The 20,536-nt window shown below is 43.7% G+C and overlaps 1 protein-coding gene across 12 annotated transcripts in view; it reads left to right on the plus strand.

The window, feature by feature from the left end:
- Nucleotides 1-20,536, plus strand: part of LOC122543480 (gastrula zinc finger protein XlCGF8.2DB-like) — a 38,093-nt gene that overhangs the window by 14,635 nt on the left and 2,922 nt on the right. For 5 of the 12 annotated variants that reach the window (XR_006310040.1, XR_006310039.1, XR_006310044.1 and 2 more), the window contains 2 exons: nucleotides 1,816-1,877; nucleotides 5,295-6,734. The gene's annotated coding sequence lies outside the window, so the exon portion shown is untranslated. Of the gene's footprint in view, nucleotides 1-105; nucleotides 393-445; nucleotides 573-1,815; nucleotides 1,878-2,590; nucleotides 2,755-2,870; nucleotides 2,915-5,294; nucleotides 6,735-20,536 lie in introns of those variants that run through there. The other 7 variants (XR_006310050.1, XR_006310041.1, XR_006310049.1 and 4 more) reach the window with 7 other exon arrangements.

Genomic DNA, 20,536 nt, shown 5'->3' on the forward strand with positions numbered 1-20,536 from the left:
GAGGGGGTGGGGCTGCGGGGACTCGAGACCGGGCGGGGAAGGGGGATGGGAGGGGAGAGAGGCTGAAGACTGCGGCCGGCTTGGGAAGGCTGAGTGTAGGCTTGAGACCCAAGAAGACGAGCCGACAGGTCCCGTCTTTTTAGCCTCGGGTGGGAGGAAGATCCGAGCTCGCCCACCGCCATCCTGTGTGGGGGAGGTCGCTTGAGGGTGGAGCTCCGCCTTCGTGACGTCGGGTTGCCTAGGCAACCGGTCGCCGCCGCTGCCGCCATTTTGAGAGAGGTTGCCTGGCGTTTCGGTGACCACCGGCGACCATTTTGAGACAGTCCTGAAATGTGGAGAGAGAGAGAGAGAGAGAGAGACCCTCGACGGCCATTTTGAGACTATCCTGAAAGGTGAGGATAAGACCGCTGGCGGCCATTTTGGGAGGCGGTTGTTTCAGGTGAGGGAAGCGCACTGCCGGCCATTTGGCACTACCCTGGAAGGTGAGGGGAAGACCACTGACGGCCATTTTAGGAGGCAATTGTTAAAGTGGTGGAAGACCACTGGCGGCCATTTTGAGACTATCCTGAAAGGTGAGGGGGAAAGGCCACCGGCGGCCATTTTGAGAGCAGTGCGGGGGGTGGGGGGAGGGGCAGAGGTAGAGAAGACATGTCCTTCTCGGTGGTAAAAGCATGGGCTGCAGATGCTGGAAACCAGATTCTAGATTAGAGTGGTGCTGGAAAAGCACAGCAGTTCCCACCTCCCTCCCCCCCCAACCCCAAGTCCTTGTACTATTAGCTAATGGGGACAACCTTTTCTTGAAATGGCCATCCCCCCCCCCCCCCCCGCCTTGTCTTGCCATATGCCCCTTATCCAATCTGGTCTCAAAAAATTCCCAAAAGAACCGAAGGCAGAAGTTGCTGGAAAGGCTGAGTGGGTCTGGCAGCACCTCGGCGGAGAAAAATCGGAGTTAACCTTTCGGGTGAAGAAGGTGTCGCCGGACCCGAACTCTGATTTCTCTCCACAGAGGCGCTGCCAGATCCGCTCGGCCTTTCCTGCAGCATCTGGCGTTGTTCTTGTTTCCCCCCCCCCAAAAAAAAGTTCTACACCTGTCTCAGGTGTCACCTGAGAAATCCTGTTTCTTCGGCGCTGCGAAAGCTAGTGCTTCCAGATAAACCTGTTGGACTATAACCTGGCGTTGTGAGATTTTTAAGTCGGTTTTGAAACCAGTGAAAGTGTAAAATGAAGGGGGCAGCCAGCCCACTGTTTACAATGCAATCCTGAGGATGGGTCGCTGGACCCGAAAGGTTAACTCTGACGTTTCTGTACGGAGGCGCTGCCAGACCCGATCAGCCTTTCCAGCAACGTCTGGCATTGTTCTTGCCCCACCCGCCCCAAAAAAAGTTCTCCACCTGTCTCAGGTGTCACCCGAGAAATTCTGTGTCTTACGATCCTGCCCCACGAGCCACCTGACGAAGGAGCAGCGTTCCAAAAGCTAGTGCTTGCAGATAAACCTGGTGTTGTGAGATTTTTTAACCATCCTCATGACCTGTCCCATCTGTCCATCTTCCTTCCCGTCTATCCGCTCCACTCTCCCCTCTGACCTATCATCTTTACTCCCACCTCCATCCACCTATTGCACTCTCAGCTACCTTCCCCTCCAGGACTCTAATCTCCTGCACCTGCAGTACTCACTTTTGCCTAGATTTTTAACTTTGTCCATCACAGTGCAACACCAGCACCTCGACATCTGAGAATCCCTGCAGTGTTCCTTCCAGATTTGAAGGAAGGACTTCTTGATCTTAAAATGTTAAGTCTTTGTTTCCCTCTCTGCAGATGCTGCCAGATGCAACAGACAAACCCCGGGCAGTCGCGTTGGAAGAGGCAATGGAATAGCGGTAAGGTCACAGGGCCAGCAGCTCCGAGTCTTCCTAATAGGTTTGAATCACGTCATGGCAGTTAGTGAGATTTGAATTCACTTAATAAATATATAATTAAAACCTGGTTAATGCAACCAGATGATCACGTAAGAGAAAGCCCCAAAGAACTGCAGATGCTGGAAGTCAGAAACAAAAACATAAGTTATAGAGTCATAGAGATGTACAGCATGGAAACAGACCCTTCGGTCCAACCCGTCCATGCCGACCAGATATCCCAACCCAATCTAGTCCCACCTGCCAGCACTCAGCCCATATCCCTCCAAACCCTTCCTATTCATATACCCATCCAGATGCCTCTTAAATGTTGCAATTGTACCAGCCTCCACCACTTCCTCTGGCAGCTCATTCCATACACGTACCACTTTCTGCATGAAAAAGTTGCCCCTTAGGTCCCTTTTATATCTTTCCCCTCTCACCCTAAACTTATGCCCTCTAGTTCTGGACTCCCTGACTCCAGGGAAAAAACTTTGTCTATTTATCCTATCCATTCTCCTCATAATTTTGTAAACCTCAATAAGGTCACCCCTCAGCCTCCGACGCTCCAGGAAAAACAGCCCCAGCCTGTTCAGCCTCTCCCTGTAGCTCAAATCCTCCAACCCTGGCAACACTCTTGTAAATCTTTTCTGAACCATTTCTGAACCATTTCAAGTTTCACAACATCTTTCCGATAGGAAGGAGACCAGAATTGCACACAATATTCCAACAGTGGCCTAAGCAATTCGGAAAAACATGGAACTGAAGAAGTGTCTCTGGACCTCCAGGTTAACTCTGCTTTCACTCCACACATGCTGCCGAACCTGCTGTGTTTTTCCAGCAATTTCTGTTTTTAAATGGTATGATCATTGTCAATTGTCATTAAAAATGCATCTTGTACACTAATGTCTGTTAGATGTGAAATTTTTTGACTCTGATCTTCACCATCTGCAGTCCTCACTTTCTTCTCTCTGTTAGTTTCAGAGATCTGAGCATACGAACCCTCGAGTTAATCTGGCAAGGTAAAGCTTTTAAACTATGACGTTGACAGTACATTGTCTCTTCCTATTCCTCTGCCTAAATGCATCATCTCATTACAAGGATTGTAGGAATTTAGAAGATTGAATGTGACTTTGATGTTATTTGATACTGATCAAGATGATAGAGGGAAACTACATTCACATAAGGCGTCACATCAAAAGATAAAATCTCACATGACTGAATTCTGCAATGGTATAACTGATTTGTGGGGAAAAACTGGATCACTTATGACTATATTCACGGCAGTTTAGAAGAATGAGGGGGATAATCTCATAGAAACCTATAAAATCCTAACAAGACTGGACAAAGTAGAGATAAGAAGGACTTTCCCAGTTATGGGGAAGTCCAGTACCAGAATGTCACAGTGGAAGGAAGCAGGGTAAACCATTTAGGATTGAGATGAGGACAAGTTTCTTCTCCCAGAGAGTAGCGAGCCTGTGGAATTCGCTACCACAGAAAGCGGTGGAGGCCAAAACACTGAACATTTTCAAGAAGGAATGAGATTTAGCAGTTGGGGCTAAAGGGATGGAAGGACATGGGGAGAAAGCATGAACATGCTACTGAATTGAATGATCAGCCATGAACGATAGAACAGGTTCGAAGGGCCAAATGGTCGACATGTTATTCTTATATTCTGTTTCTATGACATGTTTAGCACAAGTAGAGAATTGTCTAGCAGAGAGTGTGATGTACAAGTATAGATTAGAGCAGCTTTGCTGGAGCAGACTCAATGGGCTATTTCTGTACTGTATGACTCTGAGTCGTGACAAATGGGTTGGCATGCTGTAACTGACCAGGCTATAACAATTCTGTGGAGTACTACAGGGTATCTGTGTGGGAGACTCAAATATTTACAATCCATATCAAATGACTTGAATACATATGGTAGCCAAATTTGCTGATGACGCCAAATATAAGAGGAACTTATATTGTTTAACAAATCTGTGAATGGGTATAAATAGAGCATGTAAGTGAGTGAAAAATCGACAGATAGGGTATGATATGAGAAGATGTTAACTTTGACGGAAAGAATAGAAGAGCGAAATCTGAATTAAATGGAGAAAGATTGCAGAACTTTGCGGAACGGAGGGGTGTGGGTGTCCTGCTGCATGAATGACAAGATGTTAGTATGGAAGTACACTGATTAGGAAGGCAAATTAATGCTTACTAGAAGGGAGTGGGATATCAATGAAGTTTTGATGCAGCTATGCAAGGCCTTGGTGAGATCATATCCTGAGTATTGTGTACAGTCATATTTTCCTTTCTTGGAAAAAACAGATCAGATCAATCATCTAATTTGTTGTGAATGTATTGTGAGGAGTGTCTTTAGCTTTTTTTTTACTCTGATTATCCCTGACGTTACTCTAGTTGCTAACATCCTATTCTCTCTGTCAGTTATCTTTTTTCTATTTCTTGACCTACCCATCGTTGACCCAAAATGTTGCCACACATTCAAAGTTCAACACTTTGAATGCTGACTTATTGCTTACATTTTCTGAATAGTTGAGACAACATGATTTTGAGCGTCTTCACCCAGTGGGTGAATACAAGTTGCGTTTGATGTTTGCAGTATAGGAATCCCTGGGCCGTGCGTATATTCACTGTGAGAGGTTGCAGCCCCTCTGACTAGCCCTTGAGGGGCTACTTCTCAGGTTTTGGCACTCTTTTAATCCTCATTCTTCTAATCTTTGGATGCCCAATTTGTAAAGGAATGGGTCCTGCTTTTGCATCTGGTTAAAAACAGTAGTTTATATGTCCCGGATGTGTGGATCCATGTGTTTGAAAGGTCTTTCATACAATCCCTACAATATGGATCAGGCCATTTAGCCCAACAAGTCCACATCAACCCTCTGAAGACTATCCCTCCCAGACCCATTCTCCCACATTTTTCCCCTGAATAATGCACCTGGCTTGCTCATCCCTGAACACTATGGGCAATTTAGCATGACTAATTCACCTAACTTGGACATTTTTGGACTGTGGGAGGAAACTGGAGCACTCAGGGGAAATCCACAAAGACACAGGGAGAATGTGCAAATTCCCCCGCAGATAGTCGCCTGAGGCTAGAATTGAACCTGGGTGCCTGTCGCTGTGAGATGGCAGTGCTAACCACTGAGCCACCCTTGTCTGTGCTTGTCAGCCCTCACAGATAAAATATGTAGTATCCATCTTTCGGCTGGATACCTTCCACAGTGAATACATCAGGGCGCTTAGCATCTTGTATACACTGAGCCATCATTCTGGTTTAGCTAGGAAGTTTGCCTTTTAATGCTGGTGTTGGCCTATTTCCGCTTGACTGAAGAGATTTGGGGAAACAATGGGGAACAAATGTTCTAATTTTGTACCATGTTTTTCGAGCAGCGATGACTCCTGTAAGCTCTTTGTGCCGGATTTCAGAAGGGGAGGATTCATAGGCGGGGAACTCAAACCAAAATGTCACGTCAGGATCGGACAGAGTGACTCGGTTAATTGGGACTTGAACACCATCAGCCTTTGAACGTAGAAGGAGAATTGCTTTTCTGTTGATGAAGGCTTCAAACATCAGTGTGACTGAGAAATCACTGAAGCACACACATGGGTTGGTGATAAAGACCTTTCAAAGCCTGAAAGGAACAGCATTCACATCAGGTGGAAATCACTCTGACTGGACGAGGCTTCAGCTGGTTATGGGACTTGGAGGGATACAAGGATATACGCCATGGAGAAACCCTGGAAATGTGGGGATTGTGGGAAGGGATTTAATTACCCATCTGAACTGAAGATTCATCGGCGCACTCACACCGGCGAGAGACCTTTCACCTGCTCTGTCTGTGGGAAAGGATTCACTCACTCTTCCCATCTTGCGACACACCAGCGTGTTCACTCCAACAACAAACCTTTTAATTGTTCTGACTGTGAGAAGTGCTTCAAAAGCAAAAAGGATCTGATAACGCACCAATATACTCACACTGGGGAGAGGCCATTTGCTTGCACAGTGTGTGGGAAGGGATTTGCACGTTCGTCCACCCTGGTGAAACACCAACGGGTTCACACTGGCGAGAGACCATTCACTTGCTCCGTGTGTGGGAAGGGATTCAGTAATTCGTCAAATCTTCTGACACACCAGCAGGTTCACACAGGGGACAGACCATTTATCTGTTCCATATGTAGGAAGGGTTTCACTCGTTTATCCCACCTACAGACACACCAGCGAGTGCACACTGGGGAGAGGCCATTCACCTGCTCTGAGTGTGGGAAGGGGTTCACTCAGTCATCCAACTTGCTCACACACCAGCGAATTCACAAGTAACAGCAGGGCTTAGACTCTGTTAGTACTGTTTTTAATCACATGCAGTACTAATTACATTAATTCAGAGTTTGTTCCCAGTTTGGGAATCAGTTAGTTCAGTTGGCTGGAGGCTGGCTTGCAGAGTGACACGAAGGGCACGGTTTCAGTTCCCGTACTGGTTGAGATCACCTTGAAAGTCCCACCTCCTGAACCTTGCCCCTCATCTGACGGATGGCAAACCTCAGACTAAACCAGCACCATCTAGAAAGATTCTTAGAGATGTACAGCACAGAAACAGATCCTTCGGTCCAACTCGTCCATGCCGACCAGATATTCTAAATGCCCCTCATGATTTTATAAACCTCTATAAAGTTACCCCTCAGCTTCTGACACTCCAGGAAAAGCAGCCCCAGCTTACTCAGCCTCTACCTGTCACTCAAACCCTTCAACCCTTGCAACATGCTTGTAAATCTTTTCTGAACTCTTCCAAGTTTTGCAACATCCTTCCTATAGGAGGGAGACCCGAATTGCACACAATATTCCAAAAGTGGCCTAACCAATGTGCTGTACAGCTGCAATGTGACCTCTCAACTCCTACACTCAATTCTGTGACCAATAAAGGAAAACATACCAAATGCTTTCTCCACTATCCTATCTACCCGCGATTCCACTTTGAAGGAACTATGAACCTGCACTCCAAGGTCTCTTGGTTCAGCAACACTCCCCAGGACCTTATCATTAAGTATATAAGTCCTGCCCTGGTTTGCCTTTCCAAAATGCAGCATTTATCTAAATTAAACCTCATCCGCCACTCCTTGGTCCATTGGCCCATCTGATCAAGATCCTGTTGTACTCTGAGGTAACCTTCTTCGCTGTCCACTACATCTCCTATGTTCACATCCAAACCATTTAGAAAATGACGAAAAGCAGTGGACCCAGCACGGATCCTTGTAGCACATCACTGTCACAGGCCTCCAATCTGAAAAGAACTCTCCAAAGTCACCCTCTGTCTTCTTCCTTTGAGCCAGTTCTGTATTCGAGTGGCTAGTTCTACCTGTATTCTATGGGTTGTAACCTTGCTAACCAGTGTACCATGAAACACTTTGTCGAATGCCTTACTGAAGCCCATATAGATTACGTGCACTGCTCTACCCTCATTAATCCTCTTTGTTACTGATTCAAAAAAACTCCATCAAGTTAGTGAGACATGATTTCCCATGCACAAAGCCATGTTGTCTATCCTTAATCCGTCCTTGCCTTTCCAAATACATGTAAATCTTGTCCCGTAGGATTCCCTCCAACACCCTACCCACTGATGTCAGGCTTACCGGTCCATAGTTCCTTGGCTTGTCCTTACTACCTTTCTTCAATTGAGGCAGCATGTTCGCCAACCTCCAGTCTTTTCGCACCTCACCTGTGATTATCTCAGCAAGGGGCCTAGCAATCACTTCTCACAGAGTTCTAGAGTACACCTGATCAGGTCCCGGAGATTCATCCACTTTGCTGCATTTTAAGACATGCAGAACCACCTCCTCTGTAATATAGACATTTTTCAAGATGTCACCATGTATTTCCACACATTCTATGTCCTTCTCCACAGTAAACACTAATGCAAAATACTTGTTTAGTATCTCTCCCACCTCCTGAGTTACCATACGTAGGCTGCCTTGCTGATCTTTGAAGGGTCTTGTTCTTTTACTAGTTACTCTTTTGTCCTTAATATATTTATAAAATCTCTTTGGATTCTCCTTGACCCTATTTATCGAAGCAATCTGATGTCCACTTTTTGCCCTCCTGATTTCCCTTTTAAGTGTACTCGTACTGCATTTATGCTTTCCTAAGGATTCACTCGATCTCTGCTGTCTACACCTGACGTATGCTTTTTTTAAACCAAAACCTAGCCCTGCCTTTCACCCTAATAGGAATATACTGCCTGTGGACTCCCATTATCTCATCTTGAAGGCTTCCCATTTTTCAGCCATCACTTTACCTGCAAACATCTGCTCCCAATCAACGTTTGAAAGTTCTTGTCTAATACCATCAAAATTGACCTTCCTCCAATTTAAAAATTCAACTTTTAGATCCAGTCTAACCTTTTCCATCATCACTATTTCAAAACTAATGGAATTATCATCACTGGCCTGAAAGTGCTCCCCTACTGACACCTCAGTCACTTACCCTGCCTTATTTCCCAAGAATAGGTCAAGTTTTGCACCTTCTCTAGTAGGTACATCTACGCTCTGGTTCAGAAAATTTTCTTGTGCACACTTAAATTTCTCTCCATCTAAACCCTAACACTATGGTCATCCCAGTCTATGTTTGGAAAGTTAAAATTCCTGATCATTACGACCCTAATATTCTTTCAGACAACTGAGATCTTCTTACAAATTTGTTTCTCAACTTCCTTATGACGATTGGGGAATCTATATTACAACCCAATAAGGTTATCATCCCTTTCTTATTTCTCACTTCTACCCAAATAACTTTCCCGGATGTATTCCCAGGAATATCCTCCTTTAAGCCCAACCATAATGTTATCTTTTATCAAAAACGCCACTCTCCCACCTCTCTTGCTCCCCTTTCTATCCTTGCTATAGCATTTCTATCATGGAACATTAAGCTGCCAATCCTGTCCATCCCTAAGCCACATCTCTGTAATTGTTATGACATTCCAGTCCCATGTTCCTAACCATGCCCTGAGTTCATCTGCCTTCCCTGTTAGGCCTCTTGCATTGAAAGAAATGCAGTTTAATGAATCCATCCTACCTTGGTCTCTGCCATGTTCCTGTCTGCCCTGGCTGTTTGACTTGCTCCTTTTCCCAACTATACCAGCTTCAGACTGATCTCATTTCTCACTATCTCTTTGGCCCCCACCCCCTCCCCGTCCCACCTTACTAGTTTACATCCTCCAGAACAGCAAATCTCCCTGCCAGTATATTAGACCCCTTCCAATTTAGGTGAAATCCATCCTTCTTGTACAGGTCATGTCTACTCCAGAAGAGATTTCAATGATTCAAAAATATGAACACTTCTCCCGTGCATTAGCTCATCAGCTACACATTCATCAGCTCTATCCTCCTATTTCTGCCCTTACTTAGACGTAGCACCAAGAGTAATCCAGGTATTATTACCCTCAAGGACCTTTTTAAATTCCTGCCTAACCTCCTCTGTTCTCCCTTCAAAATCTCATCCTTTTTCCTTCCTATGTCCTTAGTTCCGATGCGTACAAAGACCTCCTGCTAGTCCCACTCCCTTTGGGAATACCCTGTACTCTCTCCGAGATACCTTGACTCTTGCACCAAGGTTCTGATAATGCACTACCATCTTCACACTGGGGAGATGCCATTCACTTGCACAATGTGTCGGAAGGGATTTATGCATTCATCCACTCTGGTGAACTCATTCATCTACCATCAGTCTCTTGCAAATGAGAGTAATGGTATGATTTTCTAGTGGTTTCTAGAGATTTCACACCAGCCCCCAAAAATCACTGGGTTGAAGTTTCATACTCTGGTTAAATATGAAATAAATCATCTTTTATTTAAACACATTGTAAGGTTCTGTCTTTTCCACCTGAGTGCTAGTCTTCAATTGAAGGAAGGACAATCTGGGGTGAGAATCATACAACAGCCTGGGCATGGTCTTCCAGGGTCACACTGAGAGGGACAAATGCCACTGTGGTCTTTCACATCTTTCTTCACTGACAGCAAAGTCCCTGTGAGAGACCATCCTTAGGTGTGTAAGGAAATCATCTTAGCTGCTCTCTCCCATGGTTCAGAGCTTGTAGACAGGGAACACAAAAGACTTTCACCACTGAGTTTAGAGTCAGCATGAACAATAGGGGATGCTGGAAACCAGCTGTGAAGTCAGAGATTAGGGTCAAAGTGAGATCTGTTCCTGACTGAAAGTGAAATTGCATGTTAAAGTTTCCAGTATGAATGTTGCTGCTGCAATTTTTCTACGAAGTTTTAACATTTTTATGTCAGAAGTTCTGAAGCTACCATTTTGAAGCAGTTGTTAATTTTCATTCCAGTGATCCTTCTGAAAAAAAAAGAATTGATTCAAGTCTGCATTAAAATAACTGTTGGAGAAATTGAGAGGATTCTGTTAACTGCTCATATAATTCTGTGGTAGACATTTGATCTTGGCATAAGGAAGGTTATAGCAGCTAAGTACTTCTGTTACTGAATTAGTATTGGAGAAGCTGGACAGATAACCTGCAGATGTGAGTTCTGAAGTCACCACTGAAATTGGGGACCAGAAGTTCAGTTAATTGAATAAATCTGGAAGGAATAAAATGCTGATATAAGTGACTTTAAAACTGCTGGTTTGTTGTAAAAGCCAGGGGTTTTACAGCTGGGTTGCTGTCATCTCCCAGGTAATGAAACCTCATCTGGCCCAAAGGTAACTTCAATGTGTTTTACTCCATTCCGACTGCTCTTCCCTCTCCAAGTCTGGTTTTATTTGAGCAGGCTCCTAGTGAGGAGAGCTGCATTCAGCTGCACTAAATTTGGAGGGGATTTACTCAGTCATCCAGCCTACTGTTGCACTTGCAGTCACTTCCTCTGTGTGCGTTTGATGTTTCATGGAATCAGCCCATCTGATCGATGCCTGAGTTGTCTACAATGAGGAAAGACCATCCAGCCGTATTTTACAGTAGGTCTGACTGTTCATCGATGTGTGGGGAGAGACATCGGACACATCAACAAGGTCACGTGATGGAGATGATGTTTGTGTCAATGTTTGTGTCTGAGTAGAAAAGGGTTTGATCATCAATATGATTGCAATGGCAGAATGGGAAGAGGCTATTCATGTGTTTCCTGTGTGGAGACAAATTACCAGATAATGCACACAATGCCTTTGAAATATGGAATTCATTTCAAATTATTGCAGGGCCTTTCCCATTAAATGCAAAATTTACTTGGTATTACCACAGAATTATCTATACACAGAACTTTTAGATAAGCTCAGAAACTCAGAAACTACATTGGTTTAATTTTTTTAGTATTATTTTACTTTGCAGCCTACTATGTAAGGAAATACAGAATAGAATGCAAACTAGAGGACCCATCAAAAAGAGCTGTGCAGATATTTTGCTAATCTGATTAGGCTGATTGAATGTAGACCAGGTCAAAAGCAATGCACTTTTGTGTATGTCCCCTTTTCCTTTTGAGGAAGGTGTTGTTAATTTGATGATATCATATCAATACTTTTTTCATTAAAATGGAACTAAAAATTCAGCAAGGCCCCTTAGAAAGTGCCTTGTAAACCCACAACCATTTCCATCTAGAAGGACACAGATAGCAGCTGAAGGAAGATACTGCCACTTATAAATTACCTCACAAGCCACTCACCATCCTGACTTGGAAATACATTGCTGTTCTTTTAGTGGCACTGGGACAAATCTTGGAACTCCCTCCTTAACAGCATTGTCGGTGTGCCTACACCAAATAAACTGCAGTGGATCAAGAAGACAGTTCACCATCTTCTCAAGGGCAACCAAGAATGGGCAATAAATGCTGGGTCCAACCATAGACGCCTACATCCCATGAGTGAATAAAAAAATCTCTGTTAATTCTATCTTGGAAATTATGCAATACTCTTTGGTGAGTCTATGTGAAACTATCATTCTTTTTCTCATGCTTTGTAACTGAATATCTCATCTGTCTCTGAGATCATGGATCATAGAATCCCCTACACTATGGAAACAGATCATTTGGCTCAACAAGTCCACACTGACCCCCCCAGAGAGTATCCTACCCAGACCCATTCCTCTACATTTCCCCTGACTAATGCTGAAAATGTATTGCTGGAAAAGCGCAGCAGGTCAGGCAGCATCCAGGGAACAGGAGAATCGACGTTTCGGGCATAAGCCCTTCTTCAGGAATGGGCTTATACCCGAAACGTCGATTCTCCTGTTCCCTGGATGCTGCCTGACCTGCGCTTTTCCAGCAACACATTTTCAGCTCTGATCTCCAGCATCTGCAGTCCTCACTTTCTCCTCCCTGACTAATGCACCTAACCTACACACCCCTGAACACTATGGGCAATTTAGCACGGCGAATTCACCTGATCTGCACATCTTTGGACTCTGGGAGGAAACCCACATAAACACAGGGAGACTGTGCAAACTCTGCACAAAAGTCCCCGAGGTTGGAATCAAACCCGGGTCCGTGGTGTTTAGAGGCAGCAGTGCTAACCACTGAGCCACTGTGCCGTCCTTCTAATTATGCATGATGCAGATGTAGGAGATGCTGTTCCAATTGAGCAACATCCATACAGGCACTACCCTCCAAAGTTGGCATAGGTTCAAAAGGAGATTGAGTACATGCTCCAGACACTCACCCGAGGCTGGAATTGAACCTGGGTCCCTGGTGTTGTGAGGGAGCAGTGCTAACCACTGAACCACCACATTACCCAAGATGTAGTAATGTCTTTGTATTCAGTTCATCACCTGACCCTCAATATAAACTTGCTCTTAATGCAGATTCTTAATTTTAATGTGTCTTTACTATTGAGAAATATTCAATAAAACTATTGCAACAATTTGATAACTTGGGTTTTTCCTGTCTGGCCTCCCTTTATCTCCATTTCCCATCTCAACACTTAAGATGATTCTTCATTTGTAGAAGTGGCATGTGAAATACAGTTTGGGAAATTGTGAGATTATGCCCTTTGGTAGGAAGATTCAGAAATCTGAAGTGCAGAGACTTGGCAGTTTTCTTTTAAGGTAAACTTGCAGGTTGAGTCAGTCGTGAGGAAAGCCAATGCTGTGTTGTCATTCATATTGAGAGGACTAGCGTATAAAAGCAGGGACATATTTTTGAGGCTTTATAAGCCTCTGGTCAGACCACATTTAGAGTATTGTGAGCAATCTTGGCCCCTATACCTCAGGAGGAATGTATTGACCCTGGAGTGGGAGCAGAGGAGGTTTTCACAAATGATCCCAGGAATGGAAGGCTTAACATATGACAAATGTTTGAGAATTCTGGGGGTATACCTGATGGAGTTTAGAAGGATGAGGGGAGATCTGACTGAAACTTACAGGATACTGAACAGCCTGGACAGAGTGGACGTTGGAAGATGTTTCTGTGGGCAGGAGAGACTAGGACCTGAGGGCACAATCTAAGAGTAAAGGGAAGACTGTTTAGAGTGGAGATAAGGAGAATCTTCTTTAGTCAGAGAGTGGTGAATCTGTCACAGAGACCTGGTCAATGGGTAAATTTAAAACTAAGGACTTGATTGTCTCGATTATGGAGAGAATGCAGAAAAATGGGCTTGAAAAATCTTATCAGCCATGATTGAATAATGGAGCAGACTCAATGGACTGAATGGCCTAATTTCTGCTTCTGTGTCTTATGGTATTATGGAGGCAGAATCTCAGACAATGAGGGACCTCCAGGATCAGCCTGTGCTCTTCATTCGCTCGTATTGGTTGGAGGACCAAACTCCCGCTGAGTCTTCAGTCTCTCTCTTCCCCCCCCCCCCCCCCGATATTCCTAAAAGGAATGAATGACCACCTATTACTTAATTGTAAATAAGTATCAGCGGACCCGAAATGTTCCCTCTGATTTCTCTTCACAGATACTGCCAGACCTGATAAGCTTCTTGGGTAACGTCTTGTTTCTAAATACAGTAGTGCCTCGACTTACGAACTTAATCCGTTCCGGGACCTGGTTCGCGAACCAAAAAGTTCCCATTGTTCGGATAGTGTAAGAATGCTTGGATGGCTGTTCACAGTGCACGCGCTAAAGATGAACTGAATGAAATCACGCGGGGCCCGAGAGCTTTTGCATTCAACAAGCGCGTAGCAAAGCAGAACAATGAAACCACGTGGTCGCACATGGGCTTTTTGCATTTGTACCTTTGCTCGTACCTTGAATTTCGTACGTATGTTGAAGCAAAATTTTATGTACAATCCTGTTCGTAAACCGATTTGTACGTGAATGGGGTCGTTTGTATGTCGAGGTGCTACTATACTACTTCTCATTTTAAAAAATATTTTCTGTGACCTGACATCTGATTTTCGTCGACTATCTTTAATATCTCCTGATGGTATTTGGACAGCATCTCTATCTGGTGTAACACCATCCACTTTTCTGCAGGTCTGCACAATGATTCTGCATGAACTGTCATTAGATTTGAAATATTAAGTCTGCTTTCTCTCCACAGATACTGCCTGACCTGTTAAGTTTCTCCAGTACTTTTTTTTACCATATTTCCAGCATCTGCAAATTTTTGATTAATGTTTATGCATGTCCATCATCTGCTTTGGGACAATAGATCAATTCGAAGGCCCTGGTGCAGTGAAGAAATAAAAATCAATGCAGACCATTGGGTTACATTAGTTATTGAACTTCAAATGCACATTTTGCATTTCTATTCTTTCTGCCAGAATTATATAAGCTGGAGATATCTCTCACATGGATGACTGCAGATTCCCCATGTGGGCTTCCAATAGGAAAAAGTCTCATAGAATCATAGAGAGACATCGCGTTTCTAGAGCATGGAAAGTTGCTCTTCAGTCCATCATGTTCATGCCGGTCATCAAGACCTCCAGGTTCCAGCCCTTGGCTGTAACCTTGCACTGTAATTTAAGTGCTTATCTAAATGCCTTTATAAATGCCTTTATAAAGATTCCCTTCATTACAACCTTTTCAGACACCGAGTTCTAGATACCTGCCACCTTCTGAATGAATTTGTTTTCTCTCACATTCTCTCTAAACCTCCTGCGGTGTTCCTTAAAACTGCAATTCCTGGTTACTCGAACTTTGACTTAGGGAGACTTTTCTCTCTATCTATCCCTCTCGTAAATTTATGCACCTCAATCAGTTACCAATCCACTGACCCCCTCGCCTCCCTGCCTTGTGGAATACCACATCCAGCCACTCTTCGTTACTCCCTCTTGGGCAACATCCTGGTAAATCTCAGCAGGTCTGGCAGCAACTGTGGAGAGAAACAGAGTTAATATTTCAGGTTCAGTGACCCTTCCCCGGACCTGTTGAGCTTTTCCTGCAATTTCTATTTTTGCTCTGATTTCCAGCATCTGCAGTTCTTTCAGTTTTTATCCTGGTAAATCTCCTCTGCACGCTAGTGCAATTATATTCTTTCTCTGGTACAGAGATCAGAACAGTATACAATATTCCAAGATGCCCGAATTAATGTTATCCAAAGCTCCATCATAATTGTATAGTTTCTGTGCAAAATATATCCAGATGGTGATTGCAAAATATTATGAAAGAATCCTGCCAACCTGTGCAATGCTTGGGGAAGATTATAAAATTGATTTTCCGTGCAGAGGCAAGCACCTCTCAAAAGTACATGTAATTGGGTGTGAGAAACTGGGACAAGGAGAATGGCCTCCTCCTGCTCTGCACCAATTCTATTTAACACTTGCTTCCCAGGAGGTCATCCAGCAATGCCACTTCTCCTTCCATTGGCCTGGAACCACTGTCAATCATTGCCTGTATCACCCACGGCTGAAGCGAGCGCATGCTTGGCAGGTGTAGATCAGGTGAGCTGTCCAGGGGCCATGCACAAATGGGACATAACCAAGAAAAATGTTACTGGAGGAGTAACAATGGTCAAAAACGAATGTGCAACTGGAGGAGTAGTAATACTGAAGAAGGCACTTGGATAGAGAAGAGTAATAATACTGAAGAAGGCTATGTGAATGATGGAGTAATAATACTGAAGTAAGGAAGTGTTAATGGAGGAGTAATAATATTGAGGAAGGCAAATGTAAATGCAGGTTTAATAATACTGTGGAAGGGGTGTGTGTTTGGAACAACAATAATAGCGAGGAAGGGACCGGTAAGTGGAGGTCTAATAGTATTTAGGAATTGTTATATAACTGGAGGAATAATAATACCGAGGAAGGAATGGACACATAATAGTACTGAAAAAGGGTTGTATAAATGGAGAAGAATTAATACTGAGGAAGAGGTGTGTGAATGGAAGGCTAATAATACTGAGGAATGGATGTGTAAATGGAAGAGTATTTGTATTGAAGAAGGGGTATGTAAATAGCACAATAATTTGAAGGAAGGAATATGTATATGGAGGAGTAATAATGCCGTGGTTGTGGATATGTTCGCCAAGCTGAGCAATTGATTTGCAGACATTTTATCCCTTGTCCATGTGACATCTTCAGTGCTTTGGAGCCTTCTGTTAAGCACTGTACTGTGTCTTCTGGAATTTATTTGGTTCCGTTTCTGCTGCTTCCGGTTGCTAGTTCCAGTTCCTTGTAGTGGCTGGTATATTGGGTCTAGGTCTATATCTTTGTTGATGGAGTTCATGGATGAGTGTCATGCTTCTAGAAATTCTCTGGCTGTCCTCTGTTTAGTTTGTCCCTTGATCTTTGTGTTGTCCCAGTCGAACTTGTGGTCCTTGTCATCTGTGTGTCACCACTAGAGACAGCTGGTCATGGCATTTAGTGGCTAGTTAGTGTTAGTGGATGCGGATTGCTAGTTGTCTGCCTGTTTGTCCTAGATAGTGTTTTGTGCATGGAATCTTGTAAAATACATTCATCTTGCACATGATGGGCACAGGGTCTTTTGTTCTGGTGAGTTGTCTGAGCGTGTCTTTCGGTTTATGGGCTGTCATGAATCCGAGTGGTCGGACGAGTCTGGCTGTTAAGTCTTCTGGAGAGGCTGTTAAACCTCTCCAACAGACAGTCACAGACAGAGAAAAAGCCATGCTAGCCTAGAAACTCAACTACAACCACAGGGATCGAAAAACTACAGACTTTCTAGCTGTACTAGAATGTATGCTCAGAACTAACAGACTTACCAAAGAGAGACAGCAAGCAGTCAGACAAACCATTGTACCCTTACTAGCAAAGAAAAGACAAAAGAAGAATCTCAACACCAAAGAGAGAGAAGCCCTCAACACACTTGAAAAGGACAAGAACATAATCATAGTACCAGTGGGTAAAGGCGGAATGACGGTTATTATGGACAAGACTGAATATATTCAGAAAGCAGAGAAACTAATTCCAGATATGGATACCTACCTACAGAGGGAGTGAGACCCCATGGTACAGCTAACCAATAGAGAAAAAAAACACACTATGGAACCTACAAAAAATAAGGGCTGATATCCAGGATTGAAGATTTTACGGATTACCCAAGGTACCCAAGCCACTTAGACCTATTGTGGTATTTCCAGGAACCCCATCACTTAAACTGGCAAAAGCTGAAGCATCTTATCAGCGGATCCAAACACTCCTTGCGATCATCACAGGAATTCCTAGGCATCATCAAGAACATAAACATAGACAAGGATGAAGCAATGGTCTCATTCGCTGTAATGGCACTGTTCATTTCAATTGACAAAACTCTAGCTGGAGAGACAATAGCCAACTTCCGAGACAAACAGTACCGATGGCATGGCAGGGAACTATGGACAAGATCTGCATACTCAAACTACTAGATTTTTGCTTGATGATACACTTCACATTCAACAACCAAATATATGAACAAACCAATGGGGCACCTATGGGCTCACCCATCTCTGGGCTCATAACAGAAGCAGTAATGCAAAAACTGGAACAAAAGCACTGCCACAAATCCAACCCAAACTCTGGATCAGATACGTCCATGACACTTTTGTAATTATTAAGAGAGCGAAATCGAGAACACACACAGGATTATAAACACCATTCCCACAGGGATCAGATTTACAAGAGAGGAGGAAACCAACAATCAACTCCCATTCCTGGATGTGATGGTAGAAGGAACACAGAACGGTGAATGCACCACAAAAGTGTACAGAAAAGCCACACACACCGGGTCTTGAACTACAACATCAACCACCCAAACACACACAAGAGAAGCTGCATTAGGACCCTGTTCAAAATGGTACAATACACTGCAGCACTCCCAACCTCTGAAGGGAAGAAGAACGCCTCTACAGAGTCTTCACCAAGAATGGATGTTCCCGTAACTTCATCCACAGATGCCTAGCAGACAAACAACGTGACAAGGGCATGCCATGACCCAACACACCAGCCATGCTACCTTATATTAAAAAAAATCTCAGAACTAACAACCAGATTTCTCTGACCACTGGGATTCATGACAGCCCATAAACTGACAGCCAAACTCAGACAACAATTTACCAGGGTAAAAGGCTCTATACCCATCATGTGCAAGATGAATGTAATTTACAAGATTCCATGCAAAGACTGCACAAAACACTATCTCGGCCGAACAGGCAGACAATGAGCGATTCACATCCATGAACACCAACTAGCCACGAAATGGCATGACCAGCTGTCCCTAGTATGGACACACATAGATGACAAGGACCATAAATTCGACTGAGACAACGCAACAGTGATAGGACAAGCTAAACAGGAGACAGCCAGAAAATTTCTAGAAGTATGGCACTCATCCACAGATTCTACCAACAAGCACACTGACCTAGACCCAATATACCAGCCACTGCAATTAACAACTAGAACTGGCAACTGGAAGCAGCAGAAACAGAACCAAATAAATTACAGAAGACACAGTACTGCAGTGCTTCACAGCACGCTCCAGAGCACTGAAGGTGCCAACCAGACAGGGGATGCAATGTCTGCAAATCAATTTCCCAACTTGCCGAATATAAGTATAACTACTGCAAATGGCACCCGAGCTATAACTCTTTAACAAACCTTGAGGAGTAACAATATTGAGCAAGGGCTATGTAAAATAGAAGTATAATAATACTTAAGAAGAGATGTGTAATTATTGGAGTAATAATGCTGAGGAAGAGATGTATAAGTACACATGTAATAATACTTAGGAAGAGATGTGCAAATGTAGTAGTAATAATACTGAGGAAATGATATGTAACTAGAGGCGTAATAATGCTGAGGAGAAGAAGTGTTAATTGAGGAGTAATAATACTGAGGAAGGGATGTGCAAATGGAGGAGTAACAATACTGAGAATGAGTTACGTAAATGGAAGAGAATTAATACTGAAGACGGCATGTGTAAATGGAGAAGTAATAATACTGAGAAAAAGTTGTGGACATGGAGGAGAACTTATGTTGAAGAAGACATGCATAAATAGAGGAATCATTCTGAGGAAGGGATGTAGAAATGGAGGAATTTTAATACTGAGGAATAGATGTGTAAATTGAGATGTAATAAAACTGAGGAGGGGATGTATGAATAAAGAAATAATTCTGAGGAAGGGATGTGTAAATGGAAGAACACTAATACTAAGGAAGTGATATGTAAAGGGAGACGTAATGATAATGAGGAAAGAATGTGTAAATGGAGAAATTTACGGAGAGTAAGGGATGTGTAAATGGAGTAATCATACTGAGGAAGGGGTGTGTAAAATTGTTTGGATGTGTAACTGCTGGAGATGTAATGCCAAGGAAGGGATGTGGAGATGGAGATATAATACTGAGCAGGGGGATGTGACTAGAGTCATAGAGTCACAGAGATGTACAGCATGGAAATAGACCCTTCAGTCCAACCCGTCCATGCAGACCAGATATCCCAACTCAATCTAGTTCCACCTGCGAGCACCCGGCCCATATCCCTCCAAACCCTTCCTATTCATATAACCATCCAAATGCCTCTTAAATGTTGCAATTGTACCAGTCTCCACCACATCCTCTGGCAGCTCATTCCATGCACGTACCACCCTCTGTGTGAAAAAGTTGCCCCTTAGGTCTCTTTTACATCTTTCCCCTCTCACTCTTTACCTATGCTCTCTAGTTCTGGACTCCCCAACCCCAGTGAAAAGACTTTGTCTATTTTTCCTATCCATGCCCCTCATAATTTTGTAAACCTCTATAGGGTCACTCCTCAGCCTCCGACACTCCAGGGAAAACAGCCCAAGCCTGCCCAGCCTCTCCCTGTAGCTCAGATCCACCAACCCTGACAACATCCTTGTAAATCTTTTCTGAACCCTTTCAAGTTTCGCAACATCTTTCTGATAGAAAGGAGACCAGAATTGCACGCAATATTCCAACAGTGGCCTAACCAATGTCCTGTACAGCCGCAACATGACCTCCCAACTCCTGTACTCAATACTCTGACCAATAAAGGAAAGCATACTAAACGCTGTCTTCACTATCCTATCTACCTGCGACTCCACTTTTGAGGAGCTATGAACCTGCACTCCAAGGTCTCTTTGTTCAGCAGCATTCCCTGGGACCTTACCATTAAGTGTATAAGTCCTGCTGAGATTTGCTTTCCCAAGATGCAGCACTTCTCATTTATCTGAATTAAACTCCATCTGCCACTTCTCAGCCCATTGGCCCATCTGGTCCAAATCCTGTTGTAATCTGAGGTAACCCTCTTCGCTGTCCACTACACCTCCAATTTTG

The sequence above is a fragment of the Chiloscyllium plagiosum genome, chromosome 44 (assembly GCF_004010195.1).
Source record: "Chiloscyllium plagiosum isolate BGI_BamShark_2017 chromosome 44, ASM401019v2, whole genome shotgun sequence".
Taxonomy (NCBI): Eukaryota; Metazoa; Chordata; class Chondrichthyes; order Orectolobiformes; family Hemiscylliidae; genus Chiloscyllium; species Chiloscyllium plagiosum.